The sequence below is a fragment of the Vipera berus genome (assembly GCF_964194415.1).
Source record: "Vipera berus genome assembly, chromosome: 3".
Taxonomy (NCBI): Eukaryota; Metazoa; Chordata; class Lepidosauria; order Squamata; family Viperidae; genus Vipera; species Vipera berus.
The window spans coordinates 168,124,976-168,137,345 of record NC_138204.1 but is presented as its reverse complement, the minus strand read 5'-3'; positions in this window follow the sequence as shown (position 1 = coordinate 168,137,345).

Below are 12,370 nucleotides of genomic sequence, written 5' to 3'. Positions count from 1 at the left end.
TGGGAAGGGACTGGAGCAAGTGCCACGGGGCTTGGAAAAATAGGGCAGACTTTAAACCCGGCCTAACCTTGGCTTTGAAACCGCCCGCCCCTTCCCCTTAGAGCAGGGAATCACCCTCTCTCCAGCCGGGACCCCAAGTACTGCAGCCAGGGCAGCTTTCCTCGGGGCTCCAATGGGGTCGTTTGCGGCCCGTGGGCCTTTGATCCGAGGACGGACCGGGGGCTGCGCGCAACTTCCTTTGGAGTTTCGCCTCCCGTTCAGGCCACGTGCTGTAGGACGTAACTTTCCGTGCCTTTCCTTCGCCTTTTTAAATCGCCACGAGATCACAGATGGCTATTTAGTGGCCCTACAATGCTGCAAGACATCCGCTTGCCTTTCTTTCTTTCTTTCTTTCTTTCTTTTCCTCCCACCCCATTTCCCCTGTCTCGTTTGGGTTGAATTTCTCGCGAGCCGCTTCTCTGACCAAAACAGCAGGCAGAACTTTTCCTGCCGCGCGCGGTCCTTTTTTTTTATATGTATGTTTGTGTGTAAGTGCTGTGTGTGCGCGCGCGTGTCACGTGCTTGGTGCGGAGACGGCGACCTCTGTTGCGCTCTGCCCTTGACTTGCTTGTGGAGATCAGCTTCGCCCGCCAGTCAGCGAGCTAGTTAGTTGCAGCCAGTCCGCCGGGGTACGTTTTTCCACCCGGCCAGTGATCGCCTGTTTGTAAAATAGCTATCGCCAAGAGCCTTAAATCCAGTGGATACCCTTTGGAAATCCAGTGATCACTGAGGTTAGATGTTAGTCTTTTGGAAATATTTATATCTATATCTATATATTTTTTCCTCTTTTTTTCTGTGTAGCAACTTGAGTATCACAAAAGCACTGCGGTAAGAATAAAAAAAAATATGATTATAAGCACTCATGGTCTCCGCTGGGACTTTGAGCACTGTTATTTTAAAGTGTGTAAAGTTTGTATTAATAAATTTTTATAAACAATGCAATTTTGTCTACTGTTTGGGGGAGGCTGTCCAAAAAAGCCGTTTAAGTAACTCTTGCTTTTAAATTTACATGTCAAGTCCTTCCTTGAAGTTGTGGAAAAAGCATGCTTTTCTTATCCCTGCTTTTCTTGTTCCACTGCATCATGTAGGTATCAGAAAAATCATTAAAAAGCCCTCCCCGAACTTGGCTTCTAATAAAGATGAGAATATGCCCAGAGATTTAATTGCAGCTGTCTTGAAAAAAAGACATACGGTAAATGTTCAGCTGTCTGCCTTTAAAGCAACCTTTCTTAGAATCCACAACCAATTTAAATTTATCTAAATACATATTAATATTTATTGATCAATCTATTATTTTATCATGCATTTTTAAAAACATTAATTTATATTTAAATAGTGATAAAAATGGTGAATGCATTCACTTTACAGGCACCATTTGGCCTGGAATTGTGGAAATTGTAGATAGATCTATCTACCAAGTCTGACAGAGCTATTTTGGGCACTAGTTTGTGCGATGGAATGAATTGCATAAGATATGCAGCCTTATCCTAAGTAAGTTCACTAAAACAGAATAACTTTCATGTGGATTTTCTTCTGAATAAACCAGATTAGTGATGCGTTCAAGATAGGAACATGGGTTGAATGCAGGAGCTAAGGCAGTAGAGGTGTTTATCCCATTTTTGAATGAAATCATGTACATCACTGTCTAAACAGCAGAGAACAGAAGAGTGGGAATGGCCACCTCAAATGGTTAAATTCAGAATTTAAAGTGATCCTACTGCTGCACTGAGGAACAATATCCTACACTTCTACAGGAATTAAACCTGACCTTTTTATGGATTACATGCTAATGAGTTCATACTTATTCTGGAGCAAAACAATGGAAACCAGTGGGTTGCTTCTAGAGTAAAACTTGCTGTTTTCTTTCTGGAGACATTTCAGAGATATCCCTGAGGTGTTTAGCCAGACTTCACCTGTATGCACTTCTTTAGCCTCACAATCCTGCTTCATAATAATCACAATTAAGATTGCTGTAATGGAAATTCATAGCTTTAAACAAATCAGCTTTGCTCAATAAAAACCACTGAACCACAATACTTTTTATAATAAAAAGGATACACTTTATTCTGCTGCCTCTAATATACAATGTTAACATGTTTTGAATATTTTTAAATTAGACCTGATTATTTTTATCTGAAGTCACAAAACAATGACTGTACTGTAAAGCCTTTAGTCTGTCACTAGATCTCCCCAAATTTTCAGTGTGACTCTTCAGCGCCATCGGCATGTAAAGAATTAAAGGGATTCCTTAGGAAAATGTGCCTGCCTGTTGATTTGACAGTATAAGGATTCATAGCAGAGTATTCTAAAGGGAAATTTCAGTTAAATTTTTCAGGTATAATTGGAAATATTCCAGTTCCCCATTATGCCGATGATTGCTATTCCTAAATAGCAAATCAACAGCTGTGCCATTCTTCTTCTAAGAAGACTACACTGTATGAAATATTGAAGATGAGTAATCAAGCCACCTAAAAACTGCACACTAAGAAGCTTGGAGGGAAAAATTGGTAACGGAACTACAACTTTATCCTATTATAGGCAAATTCATCATTAAAACCTATGCATAGAGATGGTGGCTTAACACTATGATGCTGAATACTTGGAAGAAAGTTCAATGAATGTCAATTTTAGATAAATTGAATTGACTTGAATTAAATCCATTCAATCCCATGGATTACTAAACAGGAGCCAAGGAGGGCTGTTAATGTCAGTCCAGCAAGATACACCAGACCATAACCATCAACTCTATAGGAAGGCTACAATTACTTTTACTGAAGTTGGCTATAATAACAATCTTGCAAGTCTGACTACCATATACCACCTGCCCCTCCTTACAATTAAGTGAATTAGATCTGTCTGTCTGAACACTTCTGAATATTATTTGGCTGTTCTGGACTTTAAGAAAATCCTTCAATCCTTTTTGCCTAGGCAACAGCTTCTGCATATTTCCACCAAGATCATCTTCCTTACTCTACAGTTAAGAAGCAGTTAACATGTAAACAATGAATTTCAAGTATGTAAATAATTTTGATTGGATGGACTGGTCTCGTAATTGTGGAAAGAATAGGGCATTGTGTGTGTGCGTGCAATGAGATATTTGGAGACAAGATTATGGAATTATAGCTGAGAGCATCTGAAATGATGAGCAACTTACATCCTAAGGGAAGTTCTGCAATACCTGTAAACTGTATGTCCAGTTGAAAAAGACAAACATATTGGTATCTTAAGGCTCTAATCAACTGCCTTTATTTGTTCCCCTCTGAAAATATCCATACAATATTTTACTCCTATTTCACTGGGTTGTTTATATACACACAAAAGTCCTATGAAGAACAAAACTTCAGTTCATATGTTCTGCCATAACTAATTTTCTAGTTAGGAGAATACTCCCATTTTGCTAGGGTATTTTTTTAATCATCATTTTAAAAAGGACATGCTTATAAGAAAGCAGTACTGGTATAGGGCTTGCTGCCAAGATCAGTACCAGATAAAAAGTTATCTGCTTATTGCATAGAAGTTGAAATGGCATTTGATAGACACATTGGACTTAGGTCTTCAGTTGCTATGTTCTGATAACATCTGAAGTCAAACATTTCAGCTTTACATATTCTTTTGCCATACCTGTCGAGAGGATGATACTGAAATGGCTGTTTTATTTTATGTGGAGAAAGATGAAATATTTTTCAAAGGAGATTAAAAAAACAGGAGTCAGATAGCACCTTTTCTGATTAACCAATTTTATTAAAGGACATAAACTTTCAGTCATGAAAATGTATTAGCTGAGGGAAAAAATACTATCAGATTCCTCCTGATTTTCATTTCTGTAGATTGACACAGCTGCTCTCCTACATTGTTCTCAAGTAGTAAATACAAATGAAATTACCTGTAAAAAATAATAGGAAAACAGCGTAATAATTAACATTCTTAAATATACTTTTCAGAATGATGGTTAACATTAGTAGTAGAATTGAGAATTAAGATTGAGAGAAATTATAAAAATGTAACACAATTTATTGATTAAAACATATAAGCCTTTTTTCATATGGAACGGATGATATTCAGTTGCACAAATAGGCTGCTGCTTGCACAATGGAATTTCTCTCCTTTCTTCCTTAAAGCACTCAATCGAGTGCTAAGTGTGCAGTAGAAGACTCCTGGATTTCTAGAGCAGATAATTTCAAACTGCTCTAGACAGCAATACAAGTCTCTGTGATCCTAATACTATGGATAGAATACTGAAGTTGAAGAACCCATCTTGAACAGTGCCATACCATGAAACGTGACATATATTATCAGTAAGCATCATGCATTATATCACTAGTTCTTCTGCAGTTGGAAGACTGAACACAGTGTAGTGATATAAAGTGACAAAGACAATTGAATGGGCTTAAACAGGGCTTAAGCTTTTCACACAGTGACTGTGGTACTTTATATGTCTGCAATGAAGAACAGCTTATTAATTTTTATGATTTCGGTATAATTCCTTGGATAAGAATCATAATTCGAAGTAGGATATGATTGCCTGAAGATTATCTCAGATTTCACTTCCAAATTCCTAGGATCAGGTTGTAAGTGAAGTAAAAGACATCCATTTAAAGTCCTGGAGAGCCACCTCACATACGGTGGACATCACTATATACCTTATAAATAGGTACAGAGAAGCTTATTCTTTATTTGCATTGAGCCAATATAATGTAGTGGTTAAAAATCTTAGATCTAGGTTCAAGTCCATTCTCAGCCATGGACGTTCACTGGTTGACTTTGGGTCAAGCATTTTCTCTTAGGTCAATGTAGCATATGAAAAAAACGAAGGAGGTATCACTATGGCTGCTGCCTTGTATTCAAAAGAAAAAAGGTGAGATATAAATCTAACAAACAATAAAGTTCATAATTAAAGCCCAGTGAACAACAGTGGCCAATTTCTACTCAAGTGAAACTGACTGATTGTATGGGGTTTTTTTTGGCAGGTAACATTAATTAATGTTGGCTGGCATGCATCATAGAACTCACTTCATCAACAATAAGAGCTTTCTACTGATCTTGGATCAGTATGATGAAATTAAATAGAAAAGTTATGCCAGGATTATAGACAAACATTGAGAAACTTGCAAGGTTAGAGTTAGGGTGAGTAGATTTTTTTTAAAAAATAAAACTATGTGCTAGGTGAATTTTACATTGTAACTTACACCCAAAAGAATTCACAAAGCAGAAACAAGATTAAGTGTCCTTAAAAATAATTTGTACAGTTATTTGTATTCAGATAATAATTAAACAGATGGATTGTGTACTCTTTCCCTCTAGAAGTTTTGGTTCCATTCAGCAACATCAAATTACAGACAGTCTTAGTATTGACCATAAGACAACTACTGATGTCTAATTTAACTTGCTGTTCTAGATTATTTGGAGCAAATACTTAAAATTCCAGCAGGGAGATGAGTTGTTTAGAAATGGAAGTTAAGCATCTGTCCCTCCTGTTTCCAAATTCCATCTTTCCAAATGATTTTTTAAAAACAGTTTTCACAAATAAATTAAGCCTGTTGTAACTCAAGCAACTAAATTTCTAGATAGAAATGGCTGAAGCAGTAGTGAGACCTGGAATTGTCATCTTTTGCTAATGCAGAACCATGTGGGCAAACGTCAGGTTCGTAAAATTTAATTTGCTTTTTAGTAGATTCAGAGGTCTCCAGTTTTATCTAGTGCAGGAAACATGTAGAGATGAAATTCAGGGGATTTCTGAATATTGGAAACAAGTCTATATAACTTGAATAGAAAAATCCATCTCTTGATACTTCTAAGACCCCCCTCCCCTCCGAAAAACCAGTATATTTATAGAGGACTTGTGAAGAGTAGAAGATAATTTTGTTATTGCTCTCATTAAAATATTTGGAATTATTGGCCAGAATAAACCTTCTCATGATTTACCAATAGAGTTTTTCTTCCTTTTGTTCTTTTCTGCTTAGAGGAAGTCTTCTGAATATAAGAACTGTAAGTGATGGTTCATCCAGAAATACCTCAGAGAAGTCAGGAAGAATTTGAATATATTTGTGGAGTCATATCTGTTGAACTAACATACGAAATGTTTCTTCTGGCTCAGCAAATAAATCTTGCTCTTAGTTCCTGTATCTATTTAATTTCTCAGCAATGCAAAACCCTCCAGATGTATTGGACTCCAATATAATTCCTATCATTCCCATTTAGAATGACCATGTGCTGCAACACATCTGGACGATACCTACTTGAAAAGGGGATGTCACAAGTTGTTCTGGTCTGGTTCCAACTTTATCTTTCTCTGGCATATGGTGGTGTTTAATCACTTAAATTAGTTGGGTATATTTTACTCAGTATCTCTTGCCACAAATACTATTTATCACAAAGAAGTAATGAACTGCTGTGCAGTTCCCAGTCCGTTGCCAATGAGCAATTCCTATGCAGCATGAAACTCTGGCATTGGTTTATTCCTATTTTTGTTTTTTCTATTTCTTGAGTGTTTTATCTCAAACAAACCAGAAGATAAAAGGCATGACCATACTAGCAATGACTCCTAGAATTTGGCCTTGCAGTAGGGTAGGCTGGCTGCTTTCATCTGTTCTTAGGACACATATGATCGATGCAATCTGCTTTGGAATTGTTTTTAGCAGTGATAATATATTGGATGACACAAACACATTTAAATAAAATCAAAACTTATATAGAGAATTTTCGTAGGACTGAAACTGCAGGTCTCAGAAACAGCCTTTCCCATGAGCCATGGAGATAGAATAAAAAAGTTTGTTTCATGATATTTCATTCATGCCTTTGTTAACAACACTGATATTACATAAGACATATAAGCACTTATATAAAAGATGGCCATGTGTACAGGCATAATTTTTTAATTCCGTGCTTAAAGGCATACTCAAACTATAAAGGCTAATATTTTGGTCAACCATTGCATAAAAAGCAGTGAAAATAACTATTGAGTTGATTGGGCTACAGTGAAATGTCTTCCAAAGGGTTAAAGTTTTAATCAGTTGAGGACTGATCAAGAATGAAAGATGTGGATATAGGCTGCAATATTCTCACTTTTTAAATGATTGTTCAAGCTAATGGTTTATAGCTGCTTTTCATTTCTTCCTTTGTAACCTATTTCTCCAAATGGTGCTCATAAAAGTTAAAATATTTATATGCTGGCCACAGCTAAGCTAAGAGACAGAATTAAATTCACCTTGGTATCCTCCTTTAACAAGTTTTGGAGAGGATGATTTAAGTCCAGAGAAACAGAGTGAATCACTAGCAGAATAAAGTTTGGTTCAATAACAAATTTTAATTCTTATTTTTATATAGTATTTTTCTCTTAAAATTTAGTTTTTATGTTTAATACAAAATAGAAACATGTAGATGTTAAAGAGTTTGTCTCTCAGACAGACACAAACATTTATTAGATGACAAAGCAGAAAATTTTATGTGTAAGTAAAAAAGGATTTTCAGGTTACTTTATGCCTTCATTAGTATATTGGCTTTTAAGCAGTCGGATTGGATTCAGAAGTAATCTAATGGTCTCATTACTACTCATTTATTTTCCATAAAGGTGAAAGAAGCAAGGGAGAGAGAAAGTGAAAAGGGGGCATAAGAAAAAGTTACATTCAAAAATCCATGGGGCAAGCCAGGATTGCTGGTTGTGAAAATGTGAGGACCACTACTCTTATTAAGTGCTGCTGCTGTTTTTAATAGTTATAAATCTCTAACAATGTGTCACATTCTGACTGAAGAGTTTTGCTTGAGGCATATATGTGGAGAATAAATTCCTTCCCTTTAAATATGTTCCAAGAATTATTTTATGGCTAGCTAAATGTCTGTCTACAATCCTGATCTGAATCTTAACTTTTTCAGAAGTGCCATCAGGTGAAGGTTGATTTATACTGGCTCCTTGTCAGAGACCAAAGTACTTACACCAGAGTTGCTGCCTTGACGTAACTTAGCGATTGGAGGCCTTGTCTTAGCAAGGCACACATCATTTCTTAGAAGATTTGTTAATCCAGAAGGAGGTCTTTATATCCATTTTTTCCAGGGTATGATCCTGGCATTTTGCTTGCTTACTATCTATCTCTGCTTAGAGAGATAGGAAGACAGGTTTTGTTTCAATATAATTTATGGGAGTGAACTTAATTGGAAGTTGAATTTGAATTCTCTTATTAATTGTTAAAGGGACGCGGTGGCTCAGTGGGTTAGGATGCTGAGCTTGTCGATCAGAAGGTCGGCAGTTTGGCGGGTCGAATCCCGAGTGCCGCGTAACAGAGTGAGCACCTGTTACTCGTCCCAGCTACTGCCAACCTAGCAGTTCGAAAGCACGTAAAAATGCAAGTAGAAAAATAGGGACCACTACGGTGGGAAGGTAACAGCGTTCCGTGCACCTTTGGCGTCTAGTCATGCCGGCCACATGACCACGGAGACATTCTCGGACAAGCGCTGGCTCTTCGGCTTTGAAACGGAGATGAGCACCGGCCCCTAGAGTCGGAAATGACTAGCACACATGTGTGGGGGAACCTTTACCTTTACCTTATTAATTGTTAATTCTGGGTGGCCATAGGCAAATTGAACATGATGGATATGGAACAAATATAAACAAATATGCATGGTTTGAAAAGAATTTAAATTTAAATTTAAATCAGCCAATTTCCTTTTGACACTTGGAATTAAGCCAACCTGTATTCTGTATCAAAGCTTCTAAATCTCCTTTAGTATTAACTTTATCATCACTCTGTTATTATAACTAGTGTATAAGATACCGTACATTTTTAAAACAGAACATCAACTAAAAATAGTCCAGACTAAGATTAAGGGTTGAATTTTCAATATTGTTCAGCACGAAGGCAAATATACATGTCTCAGGATAATGTTAGATAAAGATAAAGAATACAAACAAATACAAAGTAACAAAAAAAGCAAGCAAGCAGAGGAAAAAAAGTACATAAAAATAAAAAAACAAGTGCCCTCTGATATTCCTCATAGCAGTTAAAAGTATAATGATATTTTAACCTCTTTCTCTGTTTATATCAATGCTCTTCTTTCTTTAATCTATTCCATCTAATCATCAAAGCCATAAATCATATTCATTTTTTAAAAATTATGCAAAACGTCTATAATGTTTCCAGTCACCAATGAATCTAGGTAATATCTTTTCTCTAATCAAAGAATTTAATTTATCCATATGAGCAAAATCTTATCTATTTAACCAATCATTCACATTTTGTTTTGTTTTTTAAATTTCTAACCCAAAATATTTCTCTTTGTTTTTATACCTAGGCAGTTTTAGTTTTACACCTGGGCAGAAAAACCAAAGTTACAAGTACAAATTAGGCGAAACTGTGAGAGGCACCCTGGAGTCCTAGTGGATGATCACTTAAACACGAGCCAGTGGTGTGCAGCAACAGCCAAAAAAGCTAATACACTCCTTGGTTGTATAAACAGAGGCATAGAATCAAAATCACATGAAGTATTAGTACTGCTTTATAAATTCTTATTAAGACCAGTGGTGGGATTCAGCCAGTTGTTGCCCAGCCCAGAATGGACTTCCGGAAGTGGCATCCACAGAGAGTACTGGTTGTTCATATATTTGAATCCCACCACTGAGTAAGACCATAGCTGGAACACTGCAACCAGTTTTCACCACACCAAAAGATGTTGAGACTTTGGGAAAAGTGCAAAGAAGAGCAATTAAGATGATTAAAGGCCTGGAGATAAAAAACATATGAACAACGGTTGCAGGAATTGGTTATGGCCAGTCTAGAGAGAAGAGGGAGTAGGGGTGACATGATAGCAGTATTCTAGTATTTGAGAGGTTGCCACAGAGAACAGGGAGTCAACTTATTTTCCAAAGCACCAGATGGCAAGACAAGAAACAAGGGATGGAAACTAATCAAGGAGAGAAGCAACCTGGAATTAAGGAGAAATTTCCTAACAGTGAGGACAATTAACCAGTGGAACTGCTTGCATTCAGAAAGTGTAGATCAGACATGTCAAACACAAGGCCCATGGGCCAGATCCGGCCCGCGAAGTGGTTTCATGCGGCCCGCAAAGCCATCCTGGAAACAGTGAGGGAACGGCCCCCACTGCCTTGGCTCTGGCCCAGAGACCCTCCTTCTGCCAGAGACCCTCAGATCTGTCCCACTCCTGCCCAGGCCCCCATAGGCACCCTTGATGCGAATGATGTAGAGCTGGCCATGCCCACCCAGTAGGCCATATGCACTCTAGCCACGCCCACCCAGTAGGCCATGCCCACCCAGGCCACACCCACCCGGCCCCTTGAGGGCAACCGCAATGCTGATGCGGCCCTCAATGAAATTGAGTTCGACACCCCTGGTGTAGATGCTTCATCACTGGAGGTTTTTAAGAAAAGACTGAACAGCCTCCTTCTGAAATGGTATAAGGTTTCCAGCTTGAACAGGGAGTTGGACTAGAACACAGGTCTGCAACCCGCGGCTCTGGAGCCACATGCGGCTCTTTCAGCCATCTCCTGCGGCTCCCAGTCCTCTGCCATGTGCAGTCCAAAAAAAAAAAGTGGGACTAAAAAAGTTCAACCAATCAATTCAAATATGCAGGGTAGGTGCATATCTCGCCTTGGCTCCACTCTTCAGTCAAACCCTGTTCTGCGCATGCGCGCATGTACGCACACGCACACACATTTTTTGCGGCTCCCAGTTTTTCCTTTTGTGAGGGAACCGGTTCTGAGTGGCTCTTTCACTGTTTCAGGTTGCTGACCCCTGGACTAGAAGACCTCCAAGGTCCCTTCCAGGTCTATTCTGGTTGATTGATTGTTCTGGATGAGGTAGTGGAAAGCATAAATAGAGAAAAGGCCTTGTGGTAATACCAATGTGGCAAACGGTTTGCTTTTTTTTTAAAAAAAATCTAATACAGTATAATGTTTTACAAATAAAATGTATGCAAACAGGTCCTGAAAGGAAGGCAGGAGAAGAACAGTTGAATAAGCTGAGGCTACCAAAGCACATAGCAGTCTGGAACAGGGATAATTTTGGAGAATTGGATTTCTGAGACAGGCCATTCTAGCAAAATGGATGATCTTTGTTAAAACAGAAAAGAAAGGGTCAGAATCTACTGGAAGATGGGATAATATGGATGTCCCATGCAATTATCATAATGAATGAATCATTGCCACTGTTTTTGCTGGTTGCTCTAGGAGCAACCTTAGAAGAGGCACAATCAGGCTTTTGGCCTTCAGGGATGGGGTGATAGCATATGAGACAGCTATATTTCATTATTCTGTTAAAAAGTCTATTCTATTATTTTGTCCTGTGATCTGTGATCTCCACTTTTCTTGTCCTCTTGGTTTTTGGCTGGGACACATGATCCTGGTTCATTAACAGTATTTATTCAGTTTTCTATTCAGTGTTTATGAGCCTATCCACATTTTCTGAAAGAAACAGCTGGACAAGGAAACATGCTGGCTTCATCAGTTTGTGTAAAAGCATTTTGAATCTTGATGATAATTGAAAGGTGTATCTAGGAGATACTTTTTCAATGAATTCCATTGATAGTATTATATCCCCTGTTGCATCTTGGATTTGACCAACAATTTGATAGGTTGGTGTTTTGAATTAGATCTATATAATGCATATGGCAGTATATCTTCAGGTTTTTCTGTAATACATCCTGCCAGCTCTTCAGTTTTTTAAATTCTTTTCTGTAAATGTAATGAGGTACAGGAGGAAGAGCTGCAACTAAGACAATGGTCAGATAAAAGAAATCTGAGTCCAGGCAGAAATGTTAGTTGAGAAAGTGTCTCAGGCACGACCCTCCCTAGTTCTCAGGATAAAGGGAAAGAGGAGAAGTGCATTCAGACTTATAAGATTTCAGCTGCTATAATCTTACAAATAAAAGAAGTATTAGCTCCAGAGTTTTTGATTTCCAAGTTTGCTGTATGTTGGAGGGCTGTCATTGTAAGTCTGAGTTGAGAGAATTAAGAAAAGGACAAAATATCTTACATTAATTTCAGTTTCTTTATGTGTTTTTTTGGGGGAGGAGTTATTTTATGCAATTAGAATATGGTGGTGGATTTGTCTGCCTCACGAAAGGTATTTACATCTCCATGCTTTAATTATAAAAATAGATTTGCCATCTGTTTTAAACAAAACTTAGAGAAGAGAAAAGAGATCTCTGATGGTGGGGGTCTCAGGAAGAAAACAGCTTGAAGACAACACTAGATTTTATTCAGAACTGAAGAAAAATCAGAACACCCATATCTGACAGACTCAAGGTATAATGACACTTAATATAAGTAATTGTACAATTTTCTATTGGGGCATGTTTGACATGCTCACAATGAAGAAACTAATAA